Raw genomic sequence first — 12036 nt, 5'->3', positions numbered from 1 at the left:
GAGGGAGGGAAGAAAAGAAGGAAAGGAAACATCTAAGGGAAAAATATTAAAAATATTTAACGTTAAAATCAGGAGCCATTCTTGTACTTTCGAGCCTCTCACAATACCCAGTACCATGAGAAGAACCCTGTTTGGGGGTCAGTCAGTATGTGCAGATGCACAGACAAGCAAATACTTCAGGCTTTCTACGCTTTGGTTTCATTATCTGTGAATGGGGATGATGAAAACTATCCACGTAAAGCCCCCAAAAGGATGCCTGGCATCCAGTCACACTGTGGACATGTGCTCTATAGACTCCCCTCAGTGTCCCTGGCACCGCAGAGCCACACACAGGCCACGGATGCGGGAGGAGTGTGGTGCCAGCTCTGTGGCTGGGCCCACTTCTCAAGTGGTTTCCTCTCCCTGCCCTGGCTGTGTTTTACTTTAGGAGAATCTGACCTGGACATGCTCAGGGCAGAAGCATCCGTTCAAGCTGCTCTGATGGCTGACCATGTGATTAGAAATGGATTCCTCTGTGAACCGTATGAATCATTTACTGATAGCAAGAGTAGGTAAGGAATTCCCACGCTTGACACACAGCTACAGCCTGGCACTCAAACAAAAGCCCAGTGCATGTGAAGACAATCCACACCCCTGTTGCCATTGTCAGTCATGCCTCAAAATGCCCTGAAGTTTAGAATAATCTACATGTTAGATGTGCTGAGTCCAGCTGCTAGCACATGGCTGACCCTAGCCTGCAGGCATACTGCCTGAGCCGTTTCCTGCATGTGTCATGGAATTGGAAGTGAGGGACCATGGGTGGACAGAGGAAGGCTTTATCATGTTTTCTAATTGATTACATATTTTTCAATAAAAGGTTTTGCTAACAATATCGCCTTGTGTTCCAGGGACAAAGCACTTATATTACACTAATCTTTAGGCAGGTGCCATTGTCTGTGCTTTATTTACCTATAAGTCCTTTTTGAAAACCTCGAACTGAGGTACCATCTTCAATACTTCCTCTGTGAAAGTGCAAAAATGCTTAAGGCACTGTTGAAAGATATACTATGCCCCATCTATTGTTCTTACCTTCCCAAGGATGATTTCTGAGAGCAGGCTTGACTGGGAAGAAGGGTGCCACAAACACGCTGGTCTCTGGAGGTGATGGGATGGTGAGGATGAAGAACACCATTGAGGAGGGAGGTAAGGAAGGGTGCTGAGAACCTTGCCCTCATCCTGAGGGCTGGCCCAGGCTGCTCAGTTGGGGCTTGGACACAGGGTGCGGCTCCCTCTTCCCCTGTACTCCCTCTCCGATTGCTCCATTCCTTTCATCTCTGTCTCCTAACATGTATTTGTATGTGCTCGGAACTCCTTTGAATTTTCCTTCTCATGGTTGAAGACACATTTTCTCAGTTCCTTGATGATGGCTGAGGCTTGCTCATCTCTCTAGGCTAGAGTAAAGGGAAGCAGAATAGAAATTCTCCTGCGAATTTAGTCATGTCTGTGTCAGAGGAAAAGTGGGGAATAGTTGTGAGAGTTTCAAGACATCGCTGATGATACAGGGGGTGTTACAGGAATCTCACACTTACTATTTTCTCTGAAGTATATTGAGTCTTTTCCAAGTCTACCTGTGTAAGCAATCATCTGATGTTCCAAACTTCTCCTGCCACACCTGAAGCTGGGAACTGGGAGTGAGGTGCCAGTGAGAATGCTGACCTTCAACCAGGGTGAATAATGCCAGTGCGTTGTCTCAGAAAAGCCATTGCCATAGGTGCTTTTCTCAGATACCCGATTTGAACTTTCTCATGTCCCATCAGCACCTTGATACCAGCATAATCAGGGGCTTTTAAATACACCTGGTGGACAGGTAACTTATTCCCTTTTTCAAACTAGGATACTCTCAGCTACCCACTGTAAACTAAATACTCCTCTTCTTGGAAATTTCAGAATGGGTCTGTGTGATATCAAACACCTATGCTGGGAAAAACAGGAGCAAACAAAGCCATAAGGGACTGCCTTTGAAATGGAGCCTGGGAACCATTCAGCCACACAGCAGGATTTGTTTGCTTTCCTTGTTTCCTCAGAGCCTTGCTCACCTGGAGGCAACAACCTGCACTTTGTCATTTGCTGAGATGAGGAGGGACAAAGGAAGGGAGGCACTTTGGCTGGTTTGTCAGCATTCCCAATGGGAGAGGGTTTAAAGGGTTCATATCTTAAGTAACCCTCAACCTGCTGTTTCTTTCACTTGGGGATATGCCAAGGGCTGTGGCTGACTCAGCTTGGGCCCAATTCTGCAGTCATTCCCTAAGCCCAAAGTTCCTGGTTCCTTGGTTCCTCCAGTGGGGAGTTTCGTCACATAGAGAGGGTAGGGATGGCATCTTGGCTGGAACTAGCGCTGCATTAGTTATGTTTGAGGCTGTTATTTTCCTCTGAACTCTAATTGCTGGTATCAAAAGGATTAAGGGGAAAGAGCAGCTCTCTTTTCCAGGAGCAGCCCAGTTGGCAACACGGTAATCCCTCCTTGCTCCAGCAGGAGAGTAGGGGAGGAGGCAAGAGCCAAATCATTAGAATCTTTCAGGTCACAAGGAATAGATATAGGCTGGACACTTATTTGAGGACTGCTGCTTAAAAGGAGACAAAATGAAGGGATCATTCTTTACTTGGACTTAAATATCATCTACAGCAAAACCCAGACCTTACTGATTGAAACGCGTCATTTTTCCCATGTCAAGACCCTGTGATTTTCTCTTCCCCGGGGGCCCTGCCATATTGGTGCTGTGCCTCCTCCCTGTCTCTATGACCAAGTAATCTAGTGATTGTGTATTTTGGGTTCAAACTCCACAAGGAAGGGTTTCCTGGTTAAGTTAGTCCCTATCAGTGCCCTGTTCATGAGAGCTTTCCCCCAATCTGTCCACTGGCTGACCTCTATCCAGAGGACTGTCTTTGGCCCCAAATCCCATCCTTGGTCCCGAATCCCATCCTTGGTCCACAGGTGAGACCAGCTCATGGGACCCCATGGTGTGACCCATTTTGATTTGTGCCTGAGGGACTGCCATGGCGCATGGCCTCAGATGGGGACGGTGGATGTAGCAGCACTCAGAGTGTCTTGTTTTGCCCAGTTCTGGAGAGGCAGGGATAGAAGTGGGATCTGCTAAATTCTCTAAATAATTTGTGGTACCAAAAGTTTAGCTTTGTTCCCCCTCTATCTTAGCATTGCTCAAAAGCACCATAAGGACAATGTTTCTAATTCTTGTAAAGGACCCGGAGCAGCTTTGGTACATGGAGGATTCACCAAAGAGCTAAACTCTAGTACGCCTGGGTGCCAGCACCTCAAGAGTGAATGTGGATCCTGTGAAGTGTGAGAGGTGGTGACAGAGGTGACACTGACAGACCAAGCAAGAGAGAAAGGATACTGAGTGGTTGAAGCTTAAAGGAAATGACTGTGAGATCACTTGGAAACCCCCTGATGACACTAAAACCTAAATGTGGGGCCTTTGAGAAAGGGCTGGAACCCTAAACTGACAGGCACAAGAAAAACCACTAAAGCATGTGCTATGATAAGGATAAGAACAAGAAAAAATCATCAGGAAAGGAATAGAGAAAGAAAAGTAAATTGAGGGAGAACTTCAGCTTTGTAATGTGGAGAAATCAGCAGCCAATTCTGAGATTCCTTTCGCTCAGGATTTTAGAAAGATATCCAAAATAAAGCCCAACCCAAGAGCAATATATATACATACATACATATACATATATATACACACACACATATATATACACACATATACATATATATACACACATATACATACATATATACCACACCAAGAGTCAACAAAAGTGACTGTTCTAGTTTGTTCTCATGCTGCTATGAAGACACACTTGAGACTGGGTAATTTATAAAGGAAAGAGGTTTAATTAATCACAGTTCCACAGGGACAGGGAGGCCTCAGGAAACTTACAATCACAGCAGAAAGGAAAGCAAACAGGTCCTTCTTCACATGGCAGCAGGAAGGAGAAGTACAGGGCAAAGTAGTTGGGGGAAGCCCCTTATAAAACCATCAGATCTTGTGAGAACTCACTCACTATCATCAGAAAATAAATATGGGGGTAACTGCCTCCATGATTCAATTACCTCTCACTGGGTTCCTCTCCCAACATGTGGGGATTATGGGAACTACAATCCAAATGAGATTTGGGTGGGTACATAACTAAACCATATCAGTGACATTTTAAGGAAAATGCCATCAAATGATGGTTTGAGATGAAAATGATGAGCTTTGGAGCTGAAATGGGTAGAAAATTCAGGTTGTAAGCTTTATCTTTTGGAGCAAAGTGAGTTGCCAGCCCAGCTGAAACAATAAACTATTATATGAGCTTCTGACCACACTACATATCAACATCTTGGTTATAATAGTTCATTCAACCCACCAGGTGAATATGTCTACCTGTAAACATACCTTGTAAGTGTTCCTTAACAGGAGACCTTAGGAAGGTAAAAGAAGAGAATTTGTTAAAAATTGATAGAGAATGATATTTTAAGATACAAGTCAATACAAATTAATACATACCATAAATCAATAATTTTTTAAAAAGTGTCTTTAATATAAATTTGCAGTTCTTCCACGTTTAGGGGTTGTTGGGAACTCATAGACTGGGAGTGGGCTAGTGTCGTGCTATCCATCAAGTTAAGCTCATATTCCTCCAGCTCTACTGGTGTTCTGAACACCAGTAGATATACTCCATGACCTCATTTTCTTATAGCAGGGCTTTCCCTCGTCTCTCCTGCTGATAAAGTGGCTCGAAGTTAATTTTAAGATCGGTCTTTATCAGGAATTGCTAATGAGGGTGTGCTTCCCGCCAGTCCCATCTGGAGATACTGATTGCTATTCTGCCTGGTTCCCTGGGCATTCTCTCCCATTTCCCCCTGAGTTCTTCCTCTTTTTGTTGGGTTCCAGGTTACCTCTGATATTCCTGATTTCTATTCTCTGCCTGCTGTGGTTATGGAAAGATCTAATTCTGCCTCTTGGGTTAGGTCAGAATATCTCTCAATATTAAGCAGATATATAAATTCCATGCACTGTTCCATGCAATGCTGGTAGGAGTCCCCTCGATAACTTCAACTCAGGAGTGACTCCTAGTTAGCCATATTATGCCTTCTATGATGAAGGCTTTGGTTGCTAGAGCTGCAAAGAAGCTCCAAGTGCTTCTGCATCCCCCCAACCCCATATGTTTTGTAGTTTCTGAAAAGTACCAAGCTTCCTATTGCAAGAACTGCTGTGACCTACACCACCCCTCCAAGCACCATCATCCCACCACTACTACTTTATGCTTGTATATTGCTTCATAGCTGTTAAGGTGTTCCCATAATCTTTGCCATGTCTGATATGCACTACCTCCCATGACCTAGTCACAGTACCTGTTGTTATTTTGAGTTTTTAAAAATGAGGATCCCAAAACTTAGGTTATGTGCCTCAAGGTCAAGGCTTGGCCCTTGGCCCAAGGTTACATGGCTAGTAAGTGGCAGAGCCAGGTTAAACCAGATGCTCAAGGCATTCACTATGCTCAGGGCCGCTCTTCAGCTTAACCTCTCCCCCATCATTTGTCCAACTCCACAGGGAGCTGCTCTCTGAGAGCTTGGAAAGATGAAGTTTGGAAAGGATCTGACAAACTCATGAGTCTCACCATGTCACCCCTCTCAAGGACATTGCATTTTAATGAGCTTTGTTCAGTTATGTAACATGAAGGAACGCTCTCCTAAATATAAAATTGCAGACATTGGTGAGAAGTTAGTCGAGGAGGTATTGGTGGAAAATGGGAACTTTCTGACACCTCTCAAATCACATCCTGTCCAGGATTCTCATCAGATGGACTCCCTATTCCTCCTGAGGCCGACCCACTTTGGAGGTGTTGATTTATGCGTCCGCTAGGAGAGTAAATCCAGGCAGAGGGGCTGCATTGCCGTTCATTCATAGCAGGGTCTGTGTTGTGTTTTGATCTCACGCTTACTTATCAAACATGCATGGGCTTTTTCCATGCATTTTTTTAGTCCAGTTTTACTTTATTCCCTGTCACATCTGGTGGTACCAGGTCTCTAACCATAAAAAGAAGCAGCCCAGCAATCCAAACCTTGAACCCGCAGCAACCATGGCAAACAGCAAGGAAGGGTTAACCAGTTTTGCACGAAGCAAGCCTGGCTCACCCCTGCGAATCTCTTTTTCACATTTGCTGCTTATTCATAACTCAAGCCCATCTGCTGCGCAAGTAATGATCAGCGGCTCCTGTTTCAGATGTCAACCGCCCCAGCTGTTTCTCTCTCTCTGTAAACACGAAGGGGGGAGCAATTACCACAAAATTAATATTCAGGCTTGATTATTTCTATGCCATGAAATGAAGACTGATGAGCTCCCTTCCACACCCACCATCACCTCAGCCTCACACAATGCACACCTATACAGCACAGCCCAGGTTAAACCCCTCCAAGAAGCCCCAGGTAGGTGAAGCTTGGAAGCTCTGCTTTGACCCAGGTCACCTGGAAATGCCAAAGTGAGCCTCATGTGTGCGGGGAAAGCTGACAACAAACTGAATTCCTGCTAGGCTTTGAGAGTGAAGTCCACACTGAAATTGAGCAATGAGGCTTGGAGATACTCCATTTGAGGTCAGGCTGACTCTTAGATAGGTTTTGATACAGAGTCCTCTTAATTCCTTCCATCAGCGTTCGTTGATTTAAGGTAAATGTCAGACACAAGTCATTGTGGAGAGCATGTCTCCCTCTGTTTTTTCTCTACCATCCTGAAGCAGTAGGAACTGGAATGATCTGTCTCATCTCAAAAACTGACTTCCATTATCAAACAAGCTTATATTGAAACATCAGCACATCTTCCTTCAGTCACAGGCGTGCACTGAAGCCCTGATAGGAGGGGCTAGCAGATGCAAAGCTCCACACAGAACATTTCCTGCCCTCCCCAGACTTCATGCTGGGATGAGCACTTAAAAAAAAGAGGGTGGGGAAAACTCAGTCTGCCTGGCTTCAGCTCTTGGCTCTGCTACTTGCCATGTGCATGGTCTTGAGGAAGTTCCATGGCCTGTCTGGGCTTCAGCTTCCTCAAGGATAAAATGAGGCTACAGGGTTGAGGAGAGTCCTGAAAGAGCTAATTGGTATGAAGTGTTGACAGCAGGCCCTGAACACATAAGTGAAATACAGGTGTTGCTGGTGTGCTGCCTCACTACCTTGAAGAATTCCCATGTAATAATATCTGGACAAACCACTGGGCGGCTCCACAGAGGAAACACACGTCAGCCAAATCTCGATCAATGAACAGGAGCTCAATAGTCTGAGAAGATATGTAAGGCAAAGGAACAGCCAGGACCAAGTGATGAAGGAATACAGGTTTTTGGCACATTCGACGTTAATTAAGTCATCCAGGGAAACAGAAGTGTAGGGTGCACGGTGGCAGGAGGATGATAGAGCAAGAAGGGAAATTAGGTTTGGAACAGATTGAAAACAACCCCAGTGATAAACTAAGAAGTTAGGATGTGTTCTTATAAAGAATGGGAAGCCTTGGTAAGTTTCTCAGGAAGGAAATAACCCAAACAAATCCTAACAAAAAAAAAAAAAAAAAAATACTAAGAACAGGCTGTTTGGAGCCTCAACTGAAGTAGCCTCCTGACAAGGAAGTCAGCAGGACAACCCCCTCCTGGAGGAAGAAGGTTTTAACAGGCATGGGATTTTATTCAGCTTATTCTAACTCACTAAAGAGTGCTGCATCTTTTCTCATTGACTCATGGTAATTGTACATATTTAAGGGGTACAATTTGATGTTTGATATACCCATATGTTTATAACGACCCAATCAGTATATTTAGCTTATTCATCACCTCATGCATTTATCATTTCTTTGTGGTGAGAACTTCTGTTTTACGAACCAGCTTCTTCTGTGTGTGTGTGCATGGGCATGGGAGTGTGTACATGGGCGCATGCATGTGTGTACCTGTACAAGGATGGGCATATGTGTGTGCTCATATGTGTGTATATGAGTTGTAGGGAGTGAGAGTGGATCTAGTAAGAAGGGTCAGATTTGCATGATAAAATATTAGCAACTTCTAACCCTGTCCCTAAAAACCTTTTATCCATTCCACTATTCTGAAATTTCTTTAATCGAGGTCCAATTTATTCTTTTGTTTCTTTTTTTTTTTTTTTTTTTTTAGATGGAGTCTCGCTGGAGTCTCACTCTGTCACCCAGGCTGGAGTGCAATGGCACAATCTTGGCTCACTGCAACCTCTGCCTCCTGAGTTGAAGTGATTCTCCTGTCTCGACCTTCTGAGTAGTTAGGATTACAGGCATGCACCATCCCACCTGGCTAATTTTTGTATTTTTAGTAGAGACAGGGTTTCACTACATTGGCCAGGCTGGTCTTGAACTCATGACCTCAAGTGATCTGCCTGCCTTGCCCTCCCAAAGTGTTGGGATTACAGGTGTGAGCCACCATGCCTGGCCCCCAATTTACTCTTTATGTTCAGCTTAACTATACCTATGGTGGTAGAGAATGTTTGTAGGTGAACCCCCTTGCCACCAACTAGATAGTTCTGTTGCCTTGCGTGAGTTATACAACCCAGCTTCTTAACTTATAAGTGGGGATAATTGAGAGGATGTAATGAGTGCTGTAAGGATAAAGTAAGACAGCAAACCACTTAGCAAAAGGCCTCATATCTACTACTTGTGAAATAAACATGAGCTGTCGCTATTGCAGAACAATGTGGAAGCCACTGGCATGCTGACGTGGCTCACCATCAGGTGTGAAGTCAGATATGGCTCCTTCCTGAGCCCAGGCCAGACTCCCTGTGAGGGCATGGTTAAATCTTGTAATCCAAGCCCTGCCATTATGTAGCCTGCCCCTCTCTGTGCCTGAATGGAGATAATGACCACGCACCTACTGCAAGGAGTTATTGTGCAGACGAAATGAGTTGATATATGTAAAGTGGTGGGAACTGTGCCTGGCTTACAAGTGCTGTGGTTAAAGTTAGCTACTGATCCTACGAGGAAGGAGGAAAGGTAGAGACAAGGGGCTGAGGGAAGCTGAGGGAAGATTTCCATGGAGAAGTTCAGGGCCAATGAATAGGAGGCTGGGGATGCTGAAGACCAACTTTTCTGATGACCAGGCTCTGAGCACACAATAGGACCACAGCTGTCCCTGGAACTGGCATGCTGTGTCTACAGTCTCATTACACTGTCCTCCTAGGGTCCTTCCCAAGCTGGAACAAAAAACAATGCCAAAAGCACAGTGCCGGACTTCTAGGTGGTCCCAACACGCTGACGTGGAGGGGATGGCATTCTTTTGGATACATGAACTCTACTACTTGTATTAAATATTACGTTCCTGCATAGTCACCATTCTTTGAAGAGTAAGAACAAACTGGGAAAATGAGGAGAGACGCACAAAGCTAGTTCCACTGCCTGTGAGTAACTGCTTGCCTGGAAACCAGTGCTTGTCTTATGTTGAGAAATTCCAATGTACATCCAATGTTTCAAAGAAAGAGTGAAAAGAATCAATCACTTGCATTATCAAAGGATTCTTGGCTTCAAGGGAAAAAAGAAAGAAAAGAAATGTCAAAGAAAAAAAAAATTCCCCACATGGTTTCTTTAAATGGTATCCTTTCTTGGTGAATTTCAATCCTGATTCAATTTGCAAATATTGGATTTATACTGCTGTGTATAAACCATATGTTCTGGAGGAGAGTTAAAAATGTGTAAAGTGAGGCACCCCTGTAGGAATGATATTTAGGGGAATTAAAGCAAACTGGGAAAATGAGCTCCTTTTTTTTTTTTTTTAAGAGATGGAGTAATTTAACTTAGAGTGTGTGAGCTTAAACATCAGCTGAAAAACAGCTGCTCCTCAGAGGAGGACGAGCCAAGAGTGAGGTTGGGAGGAAGTTGAGATGAGAGCTGTTTAGTTCTTTAATGCTCCTGTGTGTGGATAAAAGGGTGAGAAGGAGGAGATCTTCTTTGGCACAAGCAGCGATTCCAAGCGGTTCTAGAAGTTTCTGCCTGACTGAATCCATTCTTCCCCCTTTGCCGGCTGGAGTGGAGGAGCAGGGCCAAACACACAGAGCAGCACCGTCGCGGGGCGGCGGGTCAGGCACCTGTGAAGCCGCAGCCACATTAAGTTCTGCAGGAGCTGCTTTTTGACTTAGCCGAGCACAATTTTCCATCCCATATGTGCAAAGCATTTCATCCATTAGCATCTTTTTGGCTTCTTTGGGCTTCTTTTTTTCCATTAAAAAATAAAAGCCCAAAATAAAACCTCCCAAACTCCAACTCATCACACGCAAATATTTTGCTTCTGAAATCCACTCCATTTTCTTGTCAAAGACTGGCATATTTTAACCTGCAGAGGCTCAACTGTCCTCATCTGCTTTTGATTAATGCAAGTTGCCTCTTTCCTGGGTCTGAACCCGATCACATTAAACAAGGTATTTTGCTAAGTGTTGTGAGGCATAATAAGAGATCACGACCAGCTGTCTTAAAGGAGCTTATGTTTTAATTTAATGTAATTTAATTTTAATTTAATTTCCATGTAACTGCCTGTCTGATTTCCTCAATTTCTACTATAAAGTACCCTCCCCTCCCAGAAAAAAATAACACATGCTTCTAAAAAACTTGCACACCAACACTGTAAATCCTGTGTAGTTGAGGTGGGGCATATGTGTGGTAATGTGTGCCTATATGCACACTCACCCACCCACACTCACAAAAATACGCCGGTATCCAGATTCTGTGTTGTGGCCATGCTTTGTCTTGAATTATCTAACATTTGTTAGGATCTTGACCAAAACATCTTTTGACCTAAAGACCACATGTAGTCCTGATATGACTACACATCAGAACCACAGTGAAGATCGTTTTAAAAGAGAGGAGGACAGGGGACAAGAATTGCCGCAAAAGACACTACTACCATCATGCAAGAGTGAGATGATAATGGCCTGATCAAGACAATGATTGTGGGAAGACAGTCGAGTCAAGACATATTCAAAAGTCGGTTTGCAAGACTTGCTGGCTTCCTGGATTTGGGGAAATACAAAGTTTGTGGCCTCGGTTCACTCCCTGGTATCCAACCAGGTGACTAGGAAGATGGCACTAATGTCCACTAAGATACAGAATTCACTGAGAGGAGCAGGCATGGGGCAGAAAAAGAATGAATTAAGATTGGGACAAATTAAGTGTGATTTGATTCTGCGAATTCTAAGGATCTATATCCAGGCAGCAGTTGCAGATGTAGAAAAGTCTGGAGCAGAGAGGAGAGGTCACTACTGAATAGGACAGTGAATTGTCAGAAAGGCAGGCAAAGCCATGTGTGCCAAGGACAGACGGGGCTGTAGGTGTGAGTGGGAAACCATGTCAGATAGTTTAGGTGTCAAGGAAGATAAGGATTGGGACTTGTCCACTGGATTGAGCAAAAGGTGGCCTTTCCCAGAAAGTCACAGTGATGTGGTTGGGGAGGAAGAGAGTAGCGGAGACTTTGGGTGTGGGTGGAGGACTGTCAGACAAGAGTGGCAGTGGGTGCAATCACACAGATCACCACAGTAATCCTGGTATTTGTTCTGCAATGGCACAGGTTACAAAGGGGATCAGAAAAGCATTGGAGGTGGTGTCATGACAAATCCACATGCATTCCTAGGAAATGCACAGGGTACAGAGCATCACTCTAGCCTCTGGTTTCATTCTCCTCCCAAACACAATGCACAGGAGCTGATGTGTGTGCCCCCAAAACATGAAAGGACTCGGTTTCCATGCAAAGGAAGGATTAATACACATTAATATATTGATTTATTTCAACATGCAAAGGAAGGATTAATACACATTAATGAATGTATCATCATGGTGGTCCTAACAAAATCGATGCATTTATAAATTGCCCTCACCAACTTCCCTGATCATTGGGTAGCAAGTTGGTAGTTGACTGATACCAGCCTCCTCAGGTGACAGACAATGCCATCGAATGGCTGAACAACTCTTCTTTAGTATTTAGTAGGCATTATTCAATTGGAAGTGATGATGGTCA

The sequence above is a fragment of the Rhinopithecus bieti genome, unplaced genomic scaffold, assembly GCF_001698545.2.
Source record: "Rhinopithecus bieti isolate Rb0 unplaced genomic scaffold, ASM169854v2 scaffold_2439, whole genome shotgun sequence".
NCBI lineage: Eukaryota > Metazoa > Chordata > Mammalia > Primates > Cercopithecidae > Rhinopithecus > Rhinopithecus bieti.
This window is presented reverse-complemented; position numbering follows the sequence as displayed.